General features: G+C 35.4%; 1 protein-coding gene across 1 annotated transcript in view; it reads left to right on the top strand.

Moving 5' to 3' along the window:
• TENM4 (teneurin transmembrane protein 4) overlaps positions 1–25,849 on the top strand; it is a 2,712,352-nt gene that overhangs the window by 270,087 nt on the left and 2,416,416 nt on the right. The window contains exon 3 of the mRNA XM_077867222.1: positions 21,426–21,469. The gene's annotated coding sequence lies outside the window, so the exon portion shown is untranslated. The remainder of the gene's footprint in view (positions 1–21,425; positions 21,470–25,849) is intronic.

Below are 25,849 nucleotides of genomic sequence, written 5' to 3'. Positions count from 1 at the left end.
TATGTTTTTAAAATCGTTTGTATTTCCTTGGTGTTTTTAGTGATCTCTCCTTTCTCATTCCTGATTTTATTAATTTGAGTCTATTCTCTCTTCTTTTTAATAAGGCTGGCTAATGGTTTATCTATCTTATTAATTCTTTCATAGAACCACCTCCTGGTTTTGTTGATCTGTTCCAGTTATTCTAGTCTCTATATCATTGAGTTCTGCTCGAATCTTTATTAACTCTCTTCTTCTGCTGGGTGTAGGATCTATTTGTTGTTTTTTCTCTAGCTCCTTTAGGTGTAAGGTTAGCTTTTGTATTTGAGTTCTTCCCAGGTTCTGGGGGGATGCTTGTATTGCGATGTATTTCTCCCTCAGGACTGCTTTTGCTGTATCCCAAAGATTTTGAATGGTTATATATTCATTTTCATTAGTTTCCAAGAATCTTTTTAATTCTTCCTTAATTTCCTGGTTGATCCTTTCATCTTTTAGCAGGATGGTCCTTAACCTCCACATGTTTGAAATCCTTCCAAACTTCTTCTTGTGATTTAGTTCTAATTTCAAGGCATTATGGTCTGAGAATATGCAGGGAACGATCCCAATCTTTTGGTATCGGTTCAGACCTGAATTGTGGCCCAATATGTGGTCTATTCTGGAGAAAGTTCCATGTGCACTTGAGAAGAATGTGTATTCAGTTGACCTTGGATGTAAAGATCTGTAGATATCTGTGAAATCCATCTGGTCCAGTGTTTAATTTAAAGCTCTTATTTCTTTGGAGATGTTGTGCTTAGAAGACCTATCGAGTGTAGATAGCGCTAGATTGAAGTCACCAAGTATAAGTGTATTACTATCTAAGTATGGCTTAACTTTGGTTATTAATTGATTGATATATTTGGCAGTTCCCACATTCGGGACATATATATTGATGATTGTTATGTTCTCTTCTTGGATAGATCCTTTAAGCATGATATAGTGTCCCTCTTCACCACTCACTACAGTCTTTGTGATAGATTTTAGTTTATCTGATATAAGGATGGCTACCCTTGCTTTCTTTTGAGGACCATTCGAATGGTAAATGGTTCTCCAACCTTTTATTTTCAGGCTGTAGGTGTCCTTATGTCTAAAATGAGTCTCTTGTAGACAGCAAATGGATGAGTCCTGCTTTTTTATCCAGTCTGAAACCCTGCGCCTTTTGATGGGGTCATTAAGCCCATTCACATTCAGAGTTACTATTGAAAGATATGAGTTTAGTGTCATCATGATACCTATTCAGTTCCTGTTTTTGTGGATTGTTCATAGACCAATATCCCTGATGAACATGGATGCAAAAATTCTCAACAAGATACTAGCCAATAGGATATAACAATACATTAAGAAGATTATTCACCATGACCCAGTAGGATTTATCCCCGGGATGCAAGGCTGGTTCAACACTCGTAAAACAAACAATGTGATTCATCATATCAGCAAGAGAAAAAAACAAGAACCATATGATCCTCTCAATAGATGCAGAGAAAGCATTTGACAAAATAAAGCATCCATTCCTGATCAAAATTCTTCAGAGTGTAGGGATAGAGGGAACATTCCTCAACATCTTAAAAGCCATTTACGAAAAGCCCACAGCAAATATCATTCTCAATGGGGAAACACTGGGAGCCTTTCCCCTAAGATCAGGAACAAGACAGGGATGTCCACTCTCACCACTGCTATTCAACATAGTACTAGAAGTCCTAGCCTCGGCAATCAGGCAACAAAAAGAAATAAAAGGCATTCAAATTGGCAAAGAAGTCAAACTCTCCGTGTTCACAGATGACATGATACTCTACATAGAAAACCCAAAAGTCTCCACCCCAAGATTGCTAGAACTCATACAGCAATTTGGCAGTATGGCAGGATACAAAATCAATGCCCAGAAGTCAGTGGCATTCCTATACACTAACAATGAGACTGAAGAAAGAGAAATTAAGGAGTCAATCCCATTTATAATTGCACCCAAAAGCATAAGATACCTAGGAATAAACCTAACCAAAGAGGTAAAGGATCTATACCCTCAAAACTACAGAACACTTCTGAAAGAAATTGAGGAAGACACAAAAATATGGAAAATTATTCCATGCTCATGGATTGGAAGAATTAATATTGTGAAAATGTCCATGTTACCCAGGGCAATTTACACGTTTAATGCAATCCCTATCAAAATACCATGGACTTTCTTCAGAGATGGAACAATATTTTAAGATTTGTGTGGAATCAGAAAAGACCCTGAATAGCCAGGGGAATATTAAAAAAGAAAACCATAGCTGGAGGCATCACAATGCCAGATTTCAGGTTGTACTACAAAGCTGTGGTCATCAAGACAGTGTGGTACTGGCACAAAAACAGACACATAGATCAATGGAACAGAATAGAGAATCCAGATGTGGACCCTGAACTTTATGGTCAACTATATTCGACAAAGCAGGAAAGACTATCCACTGGAAAAAAGACAGTTTCTTCAATAAATGGTGCTGGGAAAATTGGACATCCATATGCAGAAGAATGAAACTAGACCACTCTCTTGCACCATACACAAAGATAAACTCAAAATGGATGAAAGATCTTAATGTGAGACAAGAATCCATCAAAATCCTAGAGAAGAACACAGGCAACACCCTTTTTGAACTCAGTAACCACAGTAACTTCTTGCAAGATTCACCCATGAAGGCAAAAGAAACAAAAGCAAAAATGAACTATTGGGACTTCATCAAGATAAGAAGCTTTTGCAAAGCAAAAGATACCATCAACAAAACTCAAAGACAACCTACAGAATGGGAGAAGGAATTTGCAAATGACATATCAGATAAAGGGCTAGTTTCCAAGATCTATAAAGAACTTATTAAACTCAACAGCAAAAAAACAAACAATCCAATCATGAAATGGGCAAAAGACGTGAACAGAAATTTCACAGAGGAAGACAGAGACATGGCCAACATGCACATGAGAAAATGCTCTGCATCACTTGCCGTCAGGGAAATACAAATCAAAACCACAATGAGATACCACCTCACAACAATGGGAATGGGGAAAATTAACATAGCAGGAAACCACAAATGTTGGAGAGGATGTGGAGAAAGGGGAACCCTCCTGCACTGTTGGTGGGAATGTGAACTGGTGCAGCCACTCTGGAAAACTGTGTGGAGGTTCCTCAAAGAGTTAAAAATAGATCTGCCCTATGACCCAGCAATTGCACTGCTGGGGATTTACCCCAAAGATTCAGATGCAATGAAACGCCGGGACACCTGCACCCCGATGTTTCTAGCGGCAATGTCCACAATAGCCAAACTGTGGAAGGAGCCTCGGTGTCCATCGAAAGATGAATGGATAAAGAAGCTGTGGTCTATGTGTACAATGGAATATTCCTCAGCCATTAGAAACGAAAAATACCCACCATTTGCTTCGACGTAGATGGAACTGGAGGGTATTATGCTGAGTGAAATAAGTCAATCGGAAAGGGACATTATATGGTCTCATTCATTTGGGGAATATAAAAAATAGTGAGATGGAATAAAGGGGAAAAGAGAGAAAATGAGTGGGAAATATCTGAAAGGGAGACAGACCATGAAAGACTCCTCTAACTCTGGGAAACGAACTAGGGGTGGTGGAAGGGGAGGTGGGCAGGGTGCGGGGCTGACTGGGTGACGGGCACTGAGGTGGGCACTTGACGGGATGAGCACTGGGTATTGTTGTATATGTTGGCAAATTGAACACCAATAAAAATATATTTATAATAAAAAAGAAATGGATAATAAGTGAATGTTTTTAGTTGAAAAAGTAACAGGTCAGATTTGCATGAAAATTAAGTCTAGTTATTCAGGATGCTTCAAACTGATCTGTGAGACCCAATTTTCATACACATCAAAATTTTTTCCCAGCCTCTTAGCCATGCCTCCTTCAATAACAGTCTAACCAGCAAATATGTTGTCAGATGTGCATGTGTGAGTTATCAATGTAATGCCAACTTTTACCTAAAAAGATCATATTCCATTTTCATAGATTATTTACAAGAAGGAAATGAAGTTATGAACTTCTTGAAGGAAAGAATTGTATTTGACACATATTTTGAATACCCCAAATTACCACATTGCCTTTAACATGGTGATTAATAATAAAAACATGGTGATTAATACATATCTGAATGCATGAATGACTAAGAAATCATGAAATATGGCAAGAATCATTAGGAAATCTATAGGAAGGTCATTTCAGCAATTGGATTTTATCCTATATTCTATTTCATATTCATTGGAAAGCTCTCCCTTCTGTTAGCACAGCATTTGTTTTTGTCACATGGTTTATCAATGTTGCTAATGAGCTGTTAATTAGCTGCCAATTCTTGTGCAATTTAGGAGGAAAAGGGGGAGAAGGAGTGTTCAAAAGAAGATTCCTCAATGATTCCTCAATGATTTTTGCCTATTTGTTTTATATGTTTCTGGTCCTGTAGCAAAGAAATGTTATACATGAATCTGTCACAAGATCCCTGAGTATGGCTGTGAATGGGTTATGACTTCATTAAAAATTTCTAGTAAAGTGTTTTACACATATTCTTTATCTTTTATAAAAGCAATATTTTAATGAAGGACATCCTAGGTTAGTTAGCATGGCATCACTTAACATAATGGGAAAAATATACACATCCCCATACACAACATGGGATCCTCAGACATGGGTTTGAATCTTAGTTTTGCTACTTACTAATTGTGTAATGCTAATCTAGTTGCTTCACATTTTTTATCTCATTTGTAAAATGGGAATAATGCTTGCTTCTGAGGGTCTTAGTCAATGATAAAATAGAGATAACATAGGTAAAGGAATAGCTGAGTCCTTGCATATGGAAGGTTCTTAAAAATATTGGTTTCTTTCTTTTCCTATGATGTTGAGTCATATAGTATTTTCATGAATCATATACTAAATTTAATTACTTAGCCCATATGTTATTACACAAGCATAATTTGTATTTTTCTCATGGTGACTCCCTCAAAGTTTAAGATATACCAGCATATTCCCAGAGGTTTTCTAAATATTGTAGTTCTAATTTATCCCATTTCTTACATGAAACTCTGCCTTACTAAAGGTGTTCATTTCTGTTGAAATTAACGCATATATCACACCATTAAGATCTTTAATGCACATTTCTTGCAAGTTAATGAGTTAGTTGCACGACTACAGTCTTAAGTAAATTTTAAATCCTTGGGGTGAGAGACCAATTTGATTAGAGCTTTCTCTTCTTTTCCAGATTGCTGGGTAGCTTTAAATTGCTTAAATATTGGTGATTATTTATTTAGAGTACTCATTGAACTTAAAGTAGACTGAGGCAGACATAGTAAAGCTAACAAAATACTCCATTTGTCACTCTTCATTTCTAAGCTGCTTCCATTTTGATGATGCTATTTGACTGTTTCGGCCAATGAACTAAGGATTGAATTGTGTGTCACTTCTGGCTTGAGGCAGGGATATACTCAGATTTGAGCTTTCAGTCTCTCCCTTCCCCTACCTTGATAATCCAAAGGCTGCAACTCCCTGCTTACAAGGTACTAGAAACTCTTTCTGGTTCATTTAGTCACCATGTGGAATAGATGGTCCATTCTCATTCCTCCAGTCTCTCCTAACCCTCAACAGACATGCACTGTGAATGATGCAGATATTTATTGTGTTAACCCAAGGGGATTTAGTTTCTAAGTTGTTACTCTCTTATAACTTTGTCTACTCAAATTAATACCTTACTTAAACATATCTTTCTTCCAGAAGAAAAAAAAAGTTCTCTACCATTTCTGGCAAATGTATTGGAGTAAAAAAAAAAACCAAAACAAACAAACAAACAAACAAAAAACCCAGAAAATACAACAAACAGAACAAACAAAAAACCAAACTATGTCCAAAAATAATCTTTGTGCTAATATTAGGTAGCAATTGAGAGGATTTTTTAAAAAGATTTTATTTATTTACTCATGATAGACACAGAGAGGCAAAGACATAGGCAGAGGAAGAAGCAGGCTCTATGCAGGAAGCCTGATTCAGGACTCAATCCCAGGACCCCTGGACCCCAGGACCCCAGGACCATGACCTGAACCAGCGGCAGGCACTCAACCACTGAGCCACCCAGGTGCCCCAAGAGGATTTTCGGTCTTTGTTTTCAAATCTCTAGAAAAGCTTAATATTTACTGTAATGTTTCCAACCCTCAACTTATTATAACAATCACTTTGGATATTTCTTAAACTTTGTAGTATCCTGTATCCCATGCCAGATCTAAATAATCAAAATTTCCAGGGGAGACACTAGAGAATATGACATTTTAAAAAAGCATCATTGGTTAATCTTTACAGTAAGGAAAATTTGAAGAATATTCTACTGTGAGGTGGAGGGTGACAGTTGAGATCTGATGAATGAGTTGATTTTAAAAAAGTACTTTGTGCAGCCAGTCTATATAGACAGTGCTAATTGTGGCATAAAAAGGTCAGTGAAAGGGGATAGGCTTCAAGCAACAAATTCTGAAACCTTTGGTATGAAAAATACTGTGACACCACATTACAAGCATATAATTAATGTTTTAAAGTTTAAAATGTACTTTCACATGTATTCCCTCACTTCATACTATTTCTCCATGGTTAAATAATATTGTTATCTTTATATATAGGGAAATGAACCCGTGATACACTGTTTTGCTTCAAGTTCACACAGCTGAAAGGCCTTTGTAATAATGACTGTTTTAATAGAAACCTAAGGATAAGCAGGCTTTCAGATGATTTTAAAAAAGATAGGATATAAGGAATAAATCTAGCCTAGTGTAAAAATATTGTATCTTATGATATTTAAAATCCTACTCTTTTCTCAGGTTTGGGCATTGTCTTTGTCTCAGTCAAGGCTAAGATTTCCTCAGGTGGTGTTTGAGAATTGCTAACATTTCCTGAAAGCAGTTTATAGAGTGCTGAAGAATGTGAACTGTAGAGACAGACTGTCTGAATTCAATTTCTGATTCCATCCCTTAGCTACCATATGGCTTTGGTGTTGTTCTTGACCTTTCTGTGCTGCAGTGTCATTGTGTAAAGCAGTGATAATCAAACCTGTATCCTTAGATTGTAGTGAGGATTAATTGGATAATAAATGCAAAGCGCTCAGAAGTGATAGTAACATGTAGTAAATACCCAGTAGGTGTCGGTTCTTTCATAGTTGGAGACATTAGCGTGTTTTATCAAAAAAAAATTTATGGGGTGGTCTTGGTGACTTGGTTAAGTGTCTGCCTTCGGCTTAGGTCAAGGTCCCAACGTCCTGCTCAGCTGGAGTCCGCTTCTCCCTCTTACTCTTCCCTGGCTTCTGTGTTCTCTCTCTCTCTCTCTCTCTCTCTCTCTCTCTCTCGCTTGCTCACTCCCTGTCAAATAAATTATTAAAATCTTAAAAAAAATTTTTTTTCCCATGTAATTTTCTTTTTGTTTCTAGTTATGGGATATAATTGACATATACCATTGTGTAAGTTTAAGGTGTACTATGTAATTTTTTGGTACATGTTGTAAAATGTTTGCCACAGTAAGGTTAGTTAATGCATCCTTTACCTCACATAACTACCATTTTGTTTTTCTATAGGGAGAACATTAAAGCTCTACTCTTATAGAAACTTTCAAGTATACAATACAGTATTGTTAAATATAGGTACCATGCTGTATATTAGATCCCCAGAACTTACTCATTTTACAACTAAACTTGTACCCTGTCTAGCATTTGAAAAAAAAAAAAAACAGCTATATTTCCCGCATTAGTCTCACACCTAATGCCTTGTTCATAACAGTTGACTGCAGTATGATGACTCATGATGAACCATGAAGGGTATATAGTGTTCAAACTAGTCTGCATCAAATCACCTAGAGGCCTTGCTAAAACACAGTTTGCTGGGTTCTGTCCCCAGAACTTCTGATTCTGTAAGTATGGGTAACTGATGCTGTTGGCTTGGGACTGCAGTTTGGAGCAGAATGAAGAATCAAATTAGATTATGAAAAGCCTTGGAAAGAAGTTTCGGGAATCTGGGCTTTCTATTAAGGAGTTAGGTGATGATAGAAGGCAAAGAAATTGCATGAACGCTGTCTTTGTATCAGTATTTCCTTAAATGGTAAACATGGATTTGTTTAATGATATTTTCTAAGCTTCAATGTTATGTTTTACCTTCTCAGACAACCATTATACTTAATCTGTTATCTTTCTAGGACTGTGTATCACTATTGTGTGAATTGAGTCCTCTCCATCCTTAGGATAATGACTGTTAAGTTTTAGTGAGAATAAAAATTACCTGATTTGTTAAATGTAGATTCTTGGAACTCCCTGGCACATCTGGCTCAATTGCTCTGGTAGAGAGTGCAGGACTCTATTTTTTGTAGTGCATGCACTTTGATTTGAATTCAGGTAATTTGTGAACAACACATGAGAAATGCCATAGGTTTTTGCTCAAATTCCACCTGCTATTGAAGCAAAACTGTTTTTTCATTTTTAAAATATAATTTTTATTTTTAGGTGACCTTTCAGTCCAATTTGTTACATTTCATTAAAATCTGCTTGGTCTTCTTTTTCCAATTTCAGCATTTGGTATAAGGCATTTATAGAAAAGTGACTTGAAAGCAATTTAACCACAAGCTCAGCCAAATTAATTTAGGGAGAGTTTAGTAAACAGCCTTTGCTTTCTGTACTTAAGTGATCAATTTCAACACCTGCTTTTCCTTCCAGATGGAGTTAATTAACATTAAAATTATTGCCTATAGCAGAGACTTTTTTTTTATAATTCACAACCCTCTAGCTGCAATCCAGATTCCTACATTTCTGAAAATTAAAACAACAACAATGATCATCTCTATGAGAAGTAAATTTATCATTCAACTATTTGAAGATCTGCACATAAGTAAGACCTTCGAGGGGGAAAAAAACTAGCATGTGTAGAGTGGATACCATATGCAGGGATCTTCACATGTAAGATTTGGCACAATCCACACAGCTCTCTCATGGGTAGTTTTATTCTATTACCCATTTTATCCACTAAGAAGCTGAAGATGAGAAAAGTTTTGTAGCTTTTTTGGATGTCTCATGATAGGTAAATGGTAGAACCAGAATGTAAACCCACTTAACAAAGATCATGCTCTTTCCACTATACCAGTGTTGGTTTACAAAACAGTCCCATATACAAAAGGCAAGGGAAAGGCCAAAGAAAGAGGCAGGCCTGCCTCCTACCTCCTAGCCTGGTGAGAGGCAGGTTTAATAAACAAGATAACTTACATGAGGCTTGTTTTGGGTGGCCACAAGAAAAGTAGATTTCTTGATCCACCTGAGAGATCCTTAAAAGGTTTATATAGAGGCCTTAGTGGGACTCAGTCATGTATACCTACCTTCCAGATGGTCTCAACAACACATTACTCTCTCACGGCTGCATCTTTATAATGACTCCAGCTGTGGGAACAGTGGACCGAACATACATTCCAAGGACAAGTGAGGAGACTCCAATTTCCTGGGTCCAGCTCACAGGTTGATCAGCAGTCATGCCCTCACAATCCCCTCCTCCAACAACTGGTCTGGTGTAAGATGGAGATAGATTTTAAAAGAAATTCCTAGGGAATGTAAGGTAAAGTATTTGGTTTGGGGTAGTTTATACTGAGATTAATATTACTTTTTAAATAGCACAAATTATGCACACACTTATATATGCATATAAAATGTATGTGAAGCTCTGTTGTAGTGTGCTAACACTTAAGTATTCTATAATTAGAGTTCATGACATTAACTGAGATCTCCCTGTGTGGCAGACACTGAGCTAGCGATTGAGAAATCAAAGACAAAGGTAATAAGATTAATGCAATAGAGTCTACGTGCAATAATGAGAGATATAGAAAGTACTTTAAGTTTAAAAAGACAGGGGAATCCAGTGAAGAAATGGTTATTTTAGGGATAAGTGGTTGCCCTTGATACTTTCATTAATTTTTTTTTAAAGATTTTATTTATTCATGAGAGACAGAGAGAGAAGCAGAGACACAGGCAGAGGGAGAAGCAGGCTCCCTGAGCCACCCAGGCATCCCTAAATATTTTCATAATTCTTATTTTAATGAGATGTTTAACTCTTTTTGAAAGGTTGCTTTATAAGTCTGGGACAGATAGTCATTCGGCTTTTTTTCTCCTGTTAAATCTCATGGTGTTAATCTCACTTATTTGTTACAATCCGAGAAGTATAAAAAAATAAAGACCTGAGTGACTAATACAGTTAGAATTGTCTCTTACCATCTTCTCATGATAAGTCCTTGGTTTGCCTTACAGAAAGTAGTAGCTTCTTTCTGTACAGAATTTTTTGGTGATTCAAACCTTTGGGAGATATAATTAAAATGCTGGCCTAAGGGAGACATATGGTCAATATAGGGAGATATGCAGGTATATGAATATATATACATACCCACACAAATATACATGTATACATAGTCAAGTCTCACAATTTGCTATATGTTTATTTTATAGTTTGACAAATATTAAACTAGCAGATACTAAACCAGTACTCCTAGGAAAAATATAAGATTAGGTTCTATGAACCTCGGGTCACAATATTTTTGTCAACTAATCAACATATAACCTTGTTTTATGTGTGAAGAAACCTTATTATATATTGTTGATTTGTTAACACTAAATCATGGTTAACACCACTGTAACTCATGCCTGAACAAAGCCTACCTAACTTACATATTTTCTCTATAAGGCACATCACAGCCTTGATAGCACTTTTGAACTACACTTGGGGGCCATTTTGAACAGTGAAATCACCAATAAAAAGCACAAAAATGAGAAAAACATGGCACTAAATAGACCATGAAGAGGACTCACTTGTTTCTAATATGAGTGCTGAAATAAGGCAGAAAACTTCCTTGTTCGACTTCAGTTGGGAACAGGCTCACCAGTCACCAGGTGACTCAAAATTCTCACTACTTAGTGCATGTCTACAAATGACTGAAAATCTCACATATATTGATTTTGGGCATTACATATATTTTTTAGCTAGTACACAAATTTGTAAACACAGAATCCACAAATAATGATAGACACATTCTCTCTCTGTATATAACACTTAAAAATTATCTAAAATATAGTAATAGCCTCAGTGAGAGCAACACATACACCAACACACACTGGAGAATGTTTTGTCTTTTCTTTTAGCATATTTAATTTGGAGAGAATTGGCTTAAAGCAGTTCAATCCCCTATTGTATTTACAATGAGTAAGAGAGAATGCTCTGATATAGTCAAGGATATTGTTCAAACTCATTGGCTCTGACTGGCAAGCTTATTTGAAGCTTTCTAGCACTTACGGAACTCTCTAAGGTATTCTATAACTTATAGAGGGAAGAATTAAGTGATACTTGGATTGGTGTAGTGTAGGATTTGGTATTTGTTTTGTAGAATTTGACCTGTGTCTTAACTCCCAATTTGTTCTCAGCATTAAAGTATTTAAAGCTATATAGTGAAGGAAGGCAATTCAATTGACAGATAGGGTGTTTTTTGTTTTAATCAAAACTTTAAGGAAATAGGCTAGGATTAGTCATTGCCTACTCTATCACTAGCTATAACTGTGCAACAAAGAATCCCCAAACTCAGCCACTAATAACACCAGTTGTTTGTTCTTACCCACATGTCTTGTGATTGGTCGGGGTTACTCTGGGCTCTGGGCAGTTCTACTCCAGGGTGTGGTAGCTAAAGCTGCTCTACTTCTTGCTGTGGGTCAAGGATCAGATGGAGGTGCTCTGCTCCACAATGCTCTCATCTTCAGGGAAATCCAGGGACAGGAAAGAGGTGCAAAAGGAAAAGCAGAAATTCTTGAAGCCTCTTAAGGAATAGGCTTAAAATCATCACTCTGTCACTTCTATATCATTCTATAGGCCAAAGTAAGTCAAGGGCTCAACCCAAAGTTGAGGAGTAAAAAAATATCCTCTTCCTCTTTAGAAGGAGCAACTACAAAATTACATGACAAAGGGTGTGGCTATGGGGAGGGAGGAGGCATTGGAGCCATTAATTCAATTTACCACGCCTGCCAAATGTTTGGTGCTGAGCTGATACTGCTTAATAGGCTTTAACAGATGTAATACATTCTTTCTCCCTCCACCACTTTGTCTCTCTCTGGTAATTAAGTTTATTATCCCAATTATATAATGAAGATACTGAGGATTAGAGGGTCAAAGTAAATTGCTCAAACTTACTCAGCGAGTGAAAGAGTCAGCTTTCACATAAAGGAACATAAGCCTTCGGACTTGAGCTCTTAAGCACAGCACTATTTTGTTGAAAAAGATGCCTAATATATAGTAGGGCCAGAAATCAACCCCACAATCAATATGTTGCTTAAAAGAAACTCATTTTGGTGAGTCTAGAGACACCTTTAGATTGAAAGTGAGGGGGTAGAGACCATCTATCATGCTAATGGATATCCAAAGGAAGCTAGAATAGTCATACTTATATTAGACAAGCTAGAATTTAAACCAAAGACTATAATGAGATGAAGAAGGGCACTATATCATAATAAAGGAGTCTATCCAACAAGACAATCTAATAATTGTAAATATGCCCCCAATTTGGGAGCAGCCAAATGTATAAATCAATTAATAACTAATAAGAGATGAAGAAGGGCACTCTATCATAATAAAGGAGTCTATCCAATAAGAAGATCTAACAATTATAAATATTTATGCCCCCAACTTGGGAGAAGCCAAATATAGAAATCAAAAACAAACTTAAAGAAACTCATTGATAATAATACAATAATAGTAGGGGACTTTAACATCTTACTCCTAGCAATGGACAGATAATCTAAGCAGAAGATCAACAAGGAAGCAATGGCTTGAATGACACATAGAACCAGATGGAGTTAACAGATATATTCAGAGCATTTCATCCTAGAGGAGCAGAATATACATTCTTTTTGAGTGCACATGGAATATTCCCCAGAATAGATCATAGAATGGGTCACAAATCAGGCCTCAGCAGGTACATAAAGACTGTGATCATACCATGCATATTTTCAGACCACAATGCCATGAAGCATGAAGTCAATCACAAGAACAAACTTGGAAAGATCACAAATACATGGAGGTTAAAGAGCATCCTACTGAAGAATGAGTTAATCAGAAAATTAAAGAAAAAAAATTAAAAAATACATGGAAGCAAATGAAAATGAAAATACTATAGCCTAAAACCTTTGGGACATAGCAAAGGTGGTCCTAAGAGGGAAGTATATAGCAATACAGCCCTTCCTCAGGAAACAAAATTAGCAAATACACAAGCTAACCAAACCCATAAAGGAGCTGGAAAAAGAATAGCAAATGAAGCCTAAAATTAGCAGAGGAGGGGAAATAAGATTAGAGCAGGAAAATAATGAAACAGAAAAAATGCAGTACAACAAACAAAGCTAAGACCTGGTTCTTTGAAAGAATAAACCCCTAGCCAGACTTATCAAAAAGAGAAAAGACTCAACTAAATAAAATCATAAGTGAAAGAGGAGCAATTACAACTAACACCACAGAAATACAAACAATTATAATAGAATATTGTGAACATTTATATGCCAATAAGTTGGGCAATCTGGAAGAAATGCATAAATTCCTAGAAACTATAAAGTACCAGAACTAAAATAGGAAGAAATAGAAGATTTGAACAGACCCATTACCAGCAAAGAAATTGAGTCAGTAATCAAAAATCTCCCCAACAAACAAGAGTCCAGGGCCAAATAGCTTCCCAGGGGAATTCTACCAAACATTCAAAGAGGAATTAATACCTATTCCTCTGAAATGTTCCAAAAAATAGAAATGGAAGGGAAACTTCTCAACTCATTCTATGAGGCCAGAATTACCATAATTTCAAAACCAAAGACCCCACTAAAAATTACAGACCAATATCCTTGATGAACATGGATGCAAAAATTCTCATCAGGGTACTAGCTAATCTAACCCTACAGTACATTAAAAGTCTTATTCAGCATGACCAAATAGGATTTATCCCTGGGCTGCAGGAGTAGTTTCAATATCTGCAAGTCAATCAATGTGATATACCACATCAATAAAGGTTAAGAACCATATGATCCTCTAATAGATGCAGAGAAAGTACTTGACAAAATACAGTATCCTTTCTTGATAAAACCCTCAAGAACGTAGGGATAGAACAAACATGCCTCAATATAATAAAGGTCATGTATGAAAGACCCACAGCTAATATCTGTGACCCACAGATTAACTGAAAGACTTTCAGTTTTTCCCCTAAGGTTAAGAACATAACAGGGATGCCCACTCTCACTAGTGTTGTTCAACTGGAAGTCCTAGCCAAATCAGGCAGCAAAAAGAAACAAAAGAGATCCAAATTAGCCAGAAAGAAGTCAAACTTATACTCTTCACAGATGACATGATATTCTATGTAGAAAACCTGAAAAATTCCACTAAAAATTGCTAGAACATCAGTTCTATGAATTCAGCAAAGGCACAGGATATAAGATCAATGTAGAGAAATCTGTATTTGTATGCACCAATAATGAAGCAGTTGAAAGAGAAATCAAGGAATCAGTCCCATTTATAATTGCACCAAACACTATAAGATACCTAGGTATAAATCCGACCAAATAAATAAGAGATCTGTATGCTGAAAATTATAGAACACTTATGAAAGAAATTGAAGAAGACAGAAAGAAATGGAAAAACCTCCCATGCTCATGGATTGGAAGAACAACTATTGTTAAAATGTATACTACCCAAAGTAATCTACACATTCAATCCAATCCCTATCAACGTAACACCAGAACTTTTCACAGACCTAGAACAAACAATCCTAAAATTTATATGGAACCAGAAAAGACCCCAAATAGAGAAGAGTAACATTGAAAAAGTAAAGCCAAGTGGGAGGCATCATAGTCCCAGATGTAAAGCTGTATTACAAAGCTATAAGGATCAAGTTAGTATGATCACAAAACAGACACATAGAATGACGGAACAGAATAGAGAACCCCAGAAATAGACCCACAACTATATGGTTAACTAATCTTTGACAAAGCAGGAAAGAATATCCAATGGAAAAAAAGTCTCTTCAACAATTGATGTTGGGAAAACTAGACAGCAACATGCAGAAAAATGAAACTCACTTTCCTACATGGTCCACAAAAATACGTTCAAAATGCATGAAAATCCTAAATGCGAGACAGGAAACCATCAAATTGCTTGAGGAGAACATAGGCTGAAACCTCTTTGACCTTGGCTGCAGTAACTTTTACTAGACATTTCTTTAGAGGCCAGGGAAACAAAGGCAAAAATGAACTATTGGGACCGCAACAAGATAAAAAGCTTCTGCGCAGCGAAGGAAATAATCAAAACAACTAAAAGACAACTGACAGAATGGGAGAAGATATTTGCAAATAATATATTGGATAAGGGGCTAGTACCCAGAATCTATAAAGAACTCATAAAAATCAAGACCCAAATAATAAATGATCCAGTCAAGAAATCAGCAGAAGACATGAACAGACATTCCCCCAAGAAGACATACAAATGTCCTACAGACACATCAAAAAATGCTCAACATCATTCATCATCAGGAAAATACAAATCAAAACCACAATGTGATACCAACTCACACCAGTCAGAATGGCTAAAATTAACAACCCAGAAAACAACAGATGTTGCCAAAAATATAGAGAAAGGAAAACACTTTTGCATTGTTGATGGGAATTCAAACTGGTGCAGCCACTCTGGAAAACAGTATGAAGATTCCTCAATAAGTTGAAAATAGAACCACCCTATGACTCAGCAATTGCACTGCTAGGTACCTATTAAAAAGATACAAAAATACTGATTCAAAGGAGCACATGTACCCCCAATACTTATAGCAGCACTATCAACAACAGCCAAATCAGGAAAGAGCCCAAATGTCCATTGACTGATGAATGAAGAAGATGTCAATGGGATAGGACTCAGCCACCAAAAAGAATGAAATATTGGTATTTGCAACAATGTGGATGGAACTAAGTGAAATCAAAGACAAAAAATCATATAATTTCACTCATGTGGAATTTAAAAAACCAGACAGATGAGCATAGGGGAAGGGAAAGAAAATAAAAACAGAGAGTGAGACAAATCATAAGAGACTCTTAACTGTAGAAAACAACAGCAACTAAGGGTTGCTGGAGGGGGTGGAGTAACAGGGTGGTGGGCATTAAGAGGAGGCACTTGTTGGGATGAGCACTGAGTGTTTTATATAAGTGATGAATTAAAACCAATACTACCAATACTTTTAACCTGAATTTAAAAGTAACAAAATATTTTCCTTTATTTTTTTTAAAGATTTTATTTATCTATTCATGAGAGACACAGAGAGAGGCAGAGATAAAGGCAGAGGGAGAAGCAGGTTCCCCTGTGGGGAATCTGATTATACGTGATCCCAGTACCCTGGATATTATGACCTAAGCCAAAGGCAGACGCTCAACCACTGAGTTCCCCAGGTGCCTCTATTTTTTCCTTTAAAACAAACAAACAAAAACAACAACAAAAATAACCCTGTGATGCTTTTCATTATACTTAGATTAAAATCAGTAGCCTGCAAGGCCCTCCTAACCAGATCTGCCTCCCTCACCTTCCCTTATTTGCCTACATTCCTATCCTACTATTTTCTCCTTCATTCACTCTACTGCAATCACACTTGTCACCTTGCTCTTTCTCAAAAAAATCAGGCAGGTTCCAGTCTTAAAATTTAAGGCCTGTACTAGAATTCTCTCTTTGAATCAATCTTTACAGGAATAGGTTTCTAGTTAGCTCCCTTATCTCTTTCAATTATTTGCTCAGATGTCGATGAGCCTACCTTGATCGCCCAATTTAAAATTGCAGGCTGCCTCCTACCTTGTTCCCTGTCAACTTCCACCCTATCCCCAATCCCATTACCCTGCTATACTTTTTCTTTTCTGCCTAATAATTTTAATCTTATATTATGTAATGGGATTGCCTATTACGATTATTGTTTACTGTCCAATACCCAGTGTTAGAATATAAACTCAAGAAACTCAAGGTCTGTGTTGTTCACTGTTGTATCCTAAATAACAAGAAATGTCTCTGGAACATAGCAGGCAATCAATAAACATTTGTTGAAACAAAGAGTAAACTACCCACTTAGGTGGGCTTTCCATAGCCTATAAACTTTGGAAAATCACCAGTGTGTTGTGTTTTTGTTTTAGTTTTCTCTGAGGCCTGTCTCCTTGGCGTGTAGATAACTTTTTTTTTTTTCTGTCTTCAGATGGTATTCTGTGTGTGTTCATGTTTGTCTCTGAGTTTATTCTTCCTATAAGGACACCAGTCATATTGGATCAGGTGTCCTTATTGGATCACTCTAATGATCTCATTTAATTTAATTTTAATTACCTCTGGGGGTGCCTGGCTGGCTCAGTGGCTAAATGTCTGCCTTTGGCTCGGGTCATGATCCTGGGGTTCTGGGATCAAGTCCCAGATCGGGCTCCCTGTGGGGAGCCTGCTTCTCCCTCTGCCTATGTCTCTGCCTCTCTCTGTGTGTCTCTCATCAAAAAATAAATAAAATCTTTAATAAAAATTAATTATCTCTGTAAAGGAATGTCTCCAAGTACAGCACATTCTGAGGTACTGAGGGTTAGAAATCCACCATATGAATATTAGACACGTTTGGACCATAACTGGTAGTAATGAATGAAGAGAGCAAGAAATCCATTATTTATATTTGTCAGATATGCTTCCTTAATACTTGTTTACTCTGAGAAATAGAACCATTTTTTTGAGTGTAAAGGTGAAATTACTAGAATGATCTACCCATTCAAAACAGAAAATAGGGCAGCCCTGGTGGCTCAGCGGTTTAGCGCCGCCTTCAGCCCAGGGGTGTGATCCTGGAGACTCAGGATTGAGTCCCACATTGGGCTCTCAACATGGAGCCTGTTTCTCCTTCTGCCTATGTCTCTGCTTCTCTCTCTCTGAGGAATAAATAAATAAAATCTTGAAAAACAAAACAAAACATAAAATAGCCACATGGAGTAGAAGTAGGTATATACTTGTGTGGGTTTGGGTAGATGTTCACTAAATACTGAAATTAATTTTAAGGTCTATCTATCACACACACAACTACTTTCAGAAACTAAAAAACAAATTTTTTTTCATTTAGTTCCAACTGTGAAATACTAGTAAAAATTCTTGTTGCTAACCCCTTCTGTCACAAATATAATTGTTTCTCTTCTGCATAAGCCATTTCCCAGTTTGATGTTATCTCATATTGCCAAAAACAGTAAAATTAATACCTCCCTGAATACCTGATTTTGTTTGTTTGTTTGTTTTTTAACATCTTATTTATTTGTTTGCTTCTTTATTTTTAGAGAGGGAGAGAGGGGATAGGGCCTGGGGGAGAGGGAGAATCTTAAGCAGACTTCACACCTAGCATTGTGCCCAACCAGGGGCTAAATTTCACAACCCTGAGATCAGGACCTGAGCTGAAACCAAGAGTCTTAACACTTTAACTGACTGAACCATCCAGGTGCCCAATACCTGGTTATGTTTGCAAATCAATCTGTTCTCTTGTTTTAAGCAGTATTACATATTGATTAATTAATGATCAAATAATGAAACTATTTTAGGCAGCCCCTCACAATTCCCTTCCAAATTGGTATCAGACCTTTATCTGGAATAATACTTTGATCTTTTCAACTCATTTCCAAGGATCTTAAGGTTGGCATTATGATTCTAATTCCAATCTGTTATTCTTCTGCATTTATTTCCTCATGAATTCCCTAATCTACAAGAAAATGTTAGGTCCCAGGAATCTTCTATTACTTAGCCTATTTTTTTTAAAGCATACATAAAAATTAACAAATAATTGTCTTTATTCTTTTAAAATATGAAATTTCCTATTTACTATAATATGTTAGGTATATACTTCATAATGTATTTTTAATATTTACTGTAAGTATTAGAAACAATTATTCTGAGTGTCCTATTTCATCATTTGAAAGACCTCTGCAGGTTTTTTTTATAGGATTATTTTAAATCACATAGTTTATTTTTAAGCTAAGGGTTCTAATTATTCAGTCCAAGAAATTCTCTATATTTCATTTGTCTTTGTGTGTTAGGATTGATATTTCTGAGTTGGAATACTCCATGTGTTTTTTCAGGAGTCAGCAAACTGTGGCATGGGGCCAAATAATTGCCAGCTGGCTGATTTTGTCAATAGAGTTTGATTGCACACTCATACCTATTCCTTTACATACATAGAGTAGTTGAGAAAGATACTGCATGCCTGTGAAGCCGAAAATATTTACTGTCTCTTTAGATAAGAAGTTTGCCAATCCCCATGTAATATATGTTTTATTTTTTAAAGCTATGATACATATGACCATCTGTATTTAAATTCCAGTATAGTAAAAATAAGGTGCTATATTAGTTTTAGGTGTACAATATAGTGATTCAGCAATTCTATACATTATTCAGTGCTCATCATGATGAGTGTACTATTAATCCCCTTTTCTTATATCACCCATCACTCCACCAACCTCCCCTTTGGATGACCATAACTTTTCTTTAGTTAAGAGTCTGTTTCTTGGTTTGTTTCTTTTTTCCATTGTTCATTTGTTTGGGTGAAATCATATGGTATATATCTTTTTCTGTATTATTTATTTCACTTAGCTTTATACTCTTTACATCCATCTACGTTGATGCAAATGGCAAGATTTCATCTTTTTGATGTAATATGTCATTTCATTTCAAGAACATCTTCTGCATCCATTCATCTAGCAGAGAACACTTGGGCTGCTTCCATAACTTAGCTATTATAAATAACGCTGCTATAAACATAGGGATACATATGCCTTTTCAAATTATTGTTTTAATATTCTTTAGATAATAGTAGTGGAATTACTGGATCATATGGTAATTCTATTTTCAATTTTTTGAGGAACCTCCATACTGTCTTCCCATAAAGGCTGTACCAGTTTGTATTTCCACCAACACGGATGAAAGTTTCTTTCTCTCCACATCCTGACCAACACCTATTGCTTCTTTCATTTTTATTTTAGCCATTCTGACTGGTGTGAGGTGATATCTCATTGTAGTTTTGATTTACATTTCCCTGATGATGAGTGATGGTGAGCATTTTTTCACGTGTCTATTGAATACCTCTATGTCTTCTTTGGATACATGTCTGTTCATGTCTTCTGCCTGGATTATTTGTTTTTTGGTGTTGAGTTGTGTAAGTTCTTTATAAATTTTGGCTACTAACTTTTCATTGGATATTTTACTTGTAAATATCTTATCCCATTCAGTTGGCTGTCTTTTAGTTTTGTTGGTTGTTTCTTTTGCTGTGCAGAAGATTTTTACTTTGATGTAGTCCCAATAGTTTATTTTTGCCTTTTTCCCCTTGCTTTAGGAGACACACCTAGAAAAATGTTGCTGTGGCCCATGTCAGAGAAATTACTGCCTATGTTCTCTTCTAGGATTTTTATGGTTTCAGATCTCACATTTAGGTGTTTGAGTTTATTTTTGTGGTGTAAGGAAGTGGTCCAGTTTCAGTCTTTTGCACGTATCTGTCCAGTCTTCCCATCACTTATTGTCAAAGACACTTTTTCTCATTGAATATTCTTGCCTCTTTTGTTGAAGATTAATTGACCATATAGGTGTGGATTCATCTGTGGGATTTCTATCCTATTCTGTTGATCCTTTTTGCACATATTGTTTTGATTACTACAGGTTCACAGTATATCTTGAAATCTGGGATTATGATACCTCAAGTTTTGTTCCTTTTCAAGATTTCTTTGGCTATTTGGGGTCTTCTGTGGTTCCATACTAATTTTAGGATTGTTTATTATAGCACTGTGAGAAATACAACTGGTATTTTGGTGTAGATTGCAGTAAATTTATAGATTGCTTTGGGTAGTATGGATATTTTAACAAAATTTGTTCTTCCAGCATATGAACATGAAATATCTTTCCATTTGTTTGTGTAATTTGTAATTTCTTTCATCAGTAATTTATAGTTTGAAGAGTACAGGTCTTTCACCTCCTTGGTTAAGTTTATTTATAGGTATTTTATAATTTTTTGACTATCTCTATTTTTATCATATCTACTTGGGCAACAAATCAGCATAGATGCTAACTGGAATTATTTTCATCTTTAATGCATTCTAACCGTAGCTGGTACCTTTAAAAAAAATTCACTGAATTTATGTCTTTGGTATAAATGAAGATTAGTTTGTATAAATTAGCCTATCTATGGAGATTCTATGATCATTATGTCATTGAAATGCACTTTATCTTAATACCATGTGTATATTTAGTAGCTGTAATAATATAGCTTTAACAGTATTATTTCTAACTTTACTATGATATAGTCAGTTTTTATATTTTTGCTTTTATCTTTTAATTAATATTTTTTAATTCTTTCAGTGTCGATTTTTTTTGGAGATGGGTGATAAGGTGTAAACTGACTGGTAAGTGACCACATATCTCTTAATATGATGCATTTTTTAAAAGTAGATATTCTGGTACCCCAGTTCTCAACGTTAGAAACCAAACCTATGACTTATGGGGATTATGATATTCTACTCTTAACCTGCAGATGAAGTTCGTAGAGAAATATTTTTATTTATTCATCACTAAATAAAATGAGAGGTGAAACAGTTTAATCTGCAAAGTGGCAAAAATAATTGAATTAAGTAATTTGGAGAACACTCAGTCTTTGTGTTGTCAATGAATCATATCTTAGAGGAAAATGAGGATCCATATGAATAAAGAAAAGAAGGAAAAATAGGAAAGCTAGCTTGACAGGGACAATGGATTTTAACTTCTATAAACAATGTAATTTGCTTAGATTTTATATTTTTAAAATTTCTTAGCACTCCATGAAAAATATGGAATGCATCTGAAATTTTCTTCTCACATAATCCTTAGAAATATGGAAATGAATGATTCATTCTTGTTCCAGAATTTGAATGGTATTAAGTATTTAGTTTCTTTGATGTATCAAAGTAATAAAATCCAGTCAGAAAATGTTAGGTTTCCTAGTATTGTAGTATGCACATTTAATAATCAAGTTTACTAGAACTTAATTGTATCTGGGAGCTAATTGCAAACTGAGTATTTTTTGATAGTTGATTTGACAATTTTAATGGCAGTTGGCATTTTCTGTCGCTATTCACATATCATTCAATTTGAAAAACCATCACTGTGAAGTCACAGGTTTTAACATAAACCAAGGGAAATCTTGTTTCTTTTCTAATAAATAATTTAGACATTCTGTGGGTCTATGCTCCTTATGAATCTGTGTAACTTAGCTGAGAAGCAATACAGCAGAAAGAATTTATTCTTGACTTAAATGTATAATAAATCAGATGGCTTATTCAAGAGGAATTGTTGGTGTTTTCATCTCTCATATTACTTCATTGAATAATGCAATGTATCTTGGGAGAGCCATTGAAAATACAATTACATATAAGTTTTAATTATGATTTAGAAACAGATTTATATTAATGTCTATTTAATAGTTTTCTTTTACACAGATGTGTTAGCAATACATTTTTAACCATCTCCTTTGGAGAATACAAAAGGAAATATAAGAGTTAAAGTAGACTTAAGTAGACTTATTCAATACCACCTTACCGGCCTATTAACATGTTATAATAAAGTTGATTTGTTCCTGTAGCATTTTTCTTTTAAGTACTCATTTTGCAAATGAGACAATGCTATTTGGTATCACCACAAGCAAATATGATAATGTTGAGCAATTATAACCTACATTCTAAGTATCAGTTGTGAATATACTAAAATAAAAAAGTTATGGGTTTTTGAAAATGGCCCATGAAAACCTAGAGAAATTAGAATGAATAAAAGTGGAAGAGAAATTAAATCAATGCATAGAAAATACAGAAATTGCAAAGTGAGAGACCAAGTCATTGTGTATAGACAAGTGCATTTTTATGTAAACATGCTGTTTTTAAAGTGGAAAGGGTATTTGATATTATGTTTGGTTACTTAATATATTTTAAAATTAGTTTGAGTTTTTAAATGAAGTATATGGGATTTGTTGAGATATTTCTCTTGAAAACATTTGACACATGTGTTTGTTACCTCAATTAAGCAGCATCTGATTGGTAGTCATATTAGAGAGAACAATAATATAGGAGATTGCAGAAAAATACTATAAAGGACCTTTTGAAATTTAGTCTGGAAATAACTAGTCATTAACTAGCTGTGTGGGTGAAACTGAACAACCATTTAATGGGTCCAAAGAAGCAGCCATGGGTTTTGATTCTTTTACCTCTCACCTTTCAAAAAGAACTCTTTTCAGTACCAGTATATCCGTATTTCATTTAACACCAAATTAAGTAATTCATAAGAAGTGCATAAATCTGTATTTTAAATCAAGAGCAAAATAATGGCTTATTTCTGGTACTGAACTGGAAACATAAGAAACTAACATGTGATTGAACACTTCTTATGAATGAGAGAGTACATTTAAGTTTGATAGGTAAGCAGCTATTTCCCAAGCAGTTATATTGTGATGAATTCAAATGTCAAGAATTGTTGTATCAAAGACTTGCTTCTGGGACTAAAATCATTCCCTCTTGCATTTGAAGAATTTCTATCTGGTTTAGGTATTCTTTCTGATATATAAAACCTGATGAACAGGGAAACAATTTTCTCTGAAGTAATTTGTTAAAATTTCTCAAACACACAGCCCTAAAATTTGTTTTCTTGATAATGCCAGGTAGCAATAAAATGTCCAAAAGGATATAGGAATTCACTAAAATAATCAGCAGTAATCCAGGTATATGTTTGTCATTAAAAATTTGACTGAAGACATAATTTGGCTATTGATACCATTTTAAATGAGTAAGAGTTTATTTGTAAATGACATTTTATAGATATATAATCTCTTGTGACTAAAAGGTCTACAAGAGCAGAGACTGCTTTGCTTTTGAGTCCTGAGAAAATACAAACTATTTGAACTATAACATACCATAGTAAATATTCGTTTTAATAAATCACTTATATTTTTTAAGGGTAAGACTGGGTAAATAGCATCATCAGTCATCATCATCATCATCATCATCATCATCCTTATTTGATTATAGCATGTATGAAACATCATCCCTGGTTTTGGTAAAGAAACATCACATATATTTAAGAACAAGAGCTCTGTAGCCAGAATTTTTGGATAATAATCTGACTCATCCAAAATATATGATCTTGTGCCTCTCTCTGTCACATTTTTATTATCTCAAAATACTGAATGAGTTTGTAACATGCTTAGAAATGTCCCTATCATACGGTAAACATTACGTAGTTATTGACAATTATTAATATTGTTTTCATTTTTGCGGTCCCTGGAGATTAGATGTCTTCTATGTTTAAGGGGTTCATATTCTAGTAGGAAAGACAGGTGTATTTTTTTTTTTTTTTTTTTTTTATGATAGTCACACACACAGAGAGAGAGAGAGAGAGAGAGGCAGAGACACAGGCAGAGGGAGAAGCAGGCTCCATGCACCGGGAGCCCGACGTGGGATTCGATCCCAGGTCTCCAGGATCGCGCCCTGGGCCAAAGGCAGGCGCCAAACCGCTGCGCCACCCAGGGATCCCGGAAAGACAGGTGTAAACAAAACTATATTAAAAAGTATGATACTTTCGAGAAACTTCAAATAGAAAGAATATTAGAGGGATACTTAATGAGTGAGAATTTAGTGTTGTCTCACACACGAGGTAGCTCTTAGCCTGGGCCTGGAATATTTCACATTTGTGTGAAATTTCTTATGTATGTTTTATTATCAGATAACAGCAAAGACAGTGTTCTGGAAAGATGAACAATGGGAAGTAGTTAAATTAAAGAGGCTTGACAAATCAGCAAAACAGTTTAACCTTAAATGGCTTTTAAACAGTAACTAATTACTAAATATGTTTAAAAATCCTTTTATGTCATTTTTGGTTAGCATTTATTCTTTAACTTGGTTTGCAATGCCGTTTAATATCAAGGTCCAATCCACCTTTCCAAACTTAACTTCCAATATTCAACACCTACCAGTCCAATTTCATTTTATGCTGCAGCCATTTTTTTCTCTCTCCTGAACATAATGTAGATTTATAAATGTTCCCTCTGTCTCTAAGGCCAATATTTCCAGTATTTCTACTTCTGCACAGGACAAAACTCTAAAGCTTTTTCTGACATTTTGTGTCATTTAAAGTTTGGCAGATGAAAATCAAATATAGATGCACACACCCCACTACAGAATGTGGTAGATTACATTATTAACGTATTTCATCCAGGATAGAGAATATTTTTAGAAGCGAGTTTGACCACCCAGAACTGGAACAGATGCAGCCTATTTCCATGTGCATTCCCTAGGTCTCCAAGTCCCTAAGGGGTGAGGGCTGGCGTGCATCTGCCAGTAATACTGGCTAATTTGAAAAGCTTAATTTCTTACTGGGCCATGATTCTTACATAATTGGTATTTTTATTACTATCCATAAAGAATTATGCTTATAATTTATATGCCTCCACTTGAGAAAAACATTGATTCCCACATTCTGAACTAATATCACTAAAAGTGCAGGGGTTTCATCAACTGGGGATAAAAAAAGAATATGGTTCTGAGAAGTACTTGCATTGAGAATTCCAGTGCTGCAGGAAACTAAAATGTCTCTATACACTATTAGACTTTTCATCTTCTAGCTTTTATAGCATTTTCTTTCTTTCCAGTCAGACTCTATGCTAGAAACTACAGACCGGTAGATAAGATGCAGCCTTGTCTTCATGTAGATCGTGTTACAGTAGGCAACACAGATCCATAGCCAGCTAACCTGAATGATAATCTGTG

Source organism: Canis aureus, chromosome 23 (genome assembly GCF_053574225.1).
Source record: "Canis aureus isolate CA01 chromosome 23, VMU_Caureus_v.1.0, whole genome shotgun sequence".
NCBI classification, from domain to species: Eukaryota; Metazoa; Chordata; class Mammalia; order Carnivora; family Canidae; genus Canis; species Canis aureus.
This window is presented reverse-complemented; position numbering and strand designations above follow the sequence as displayed.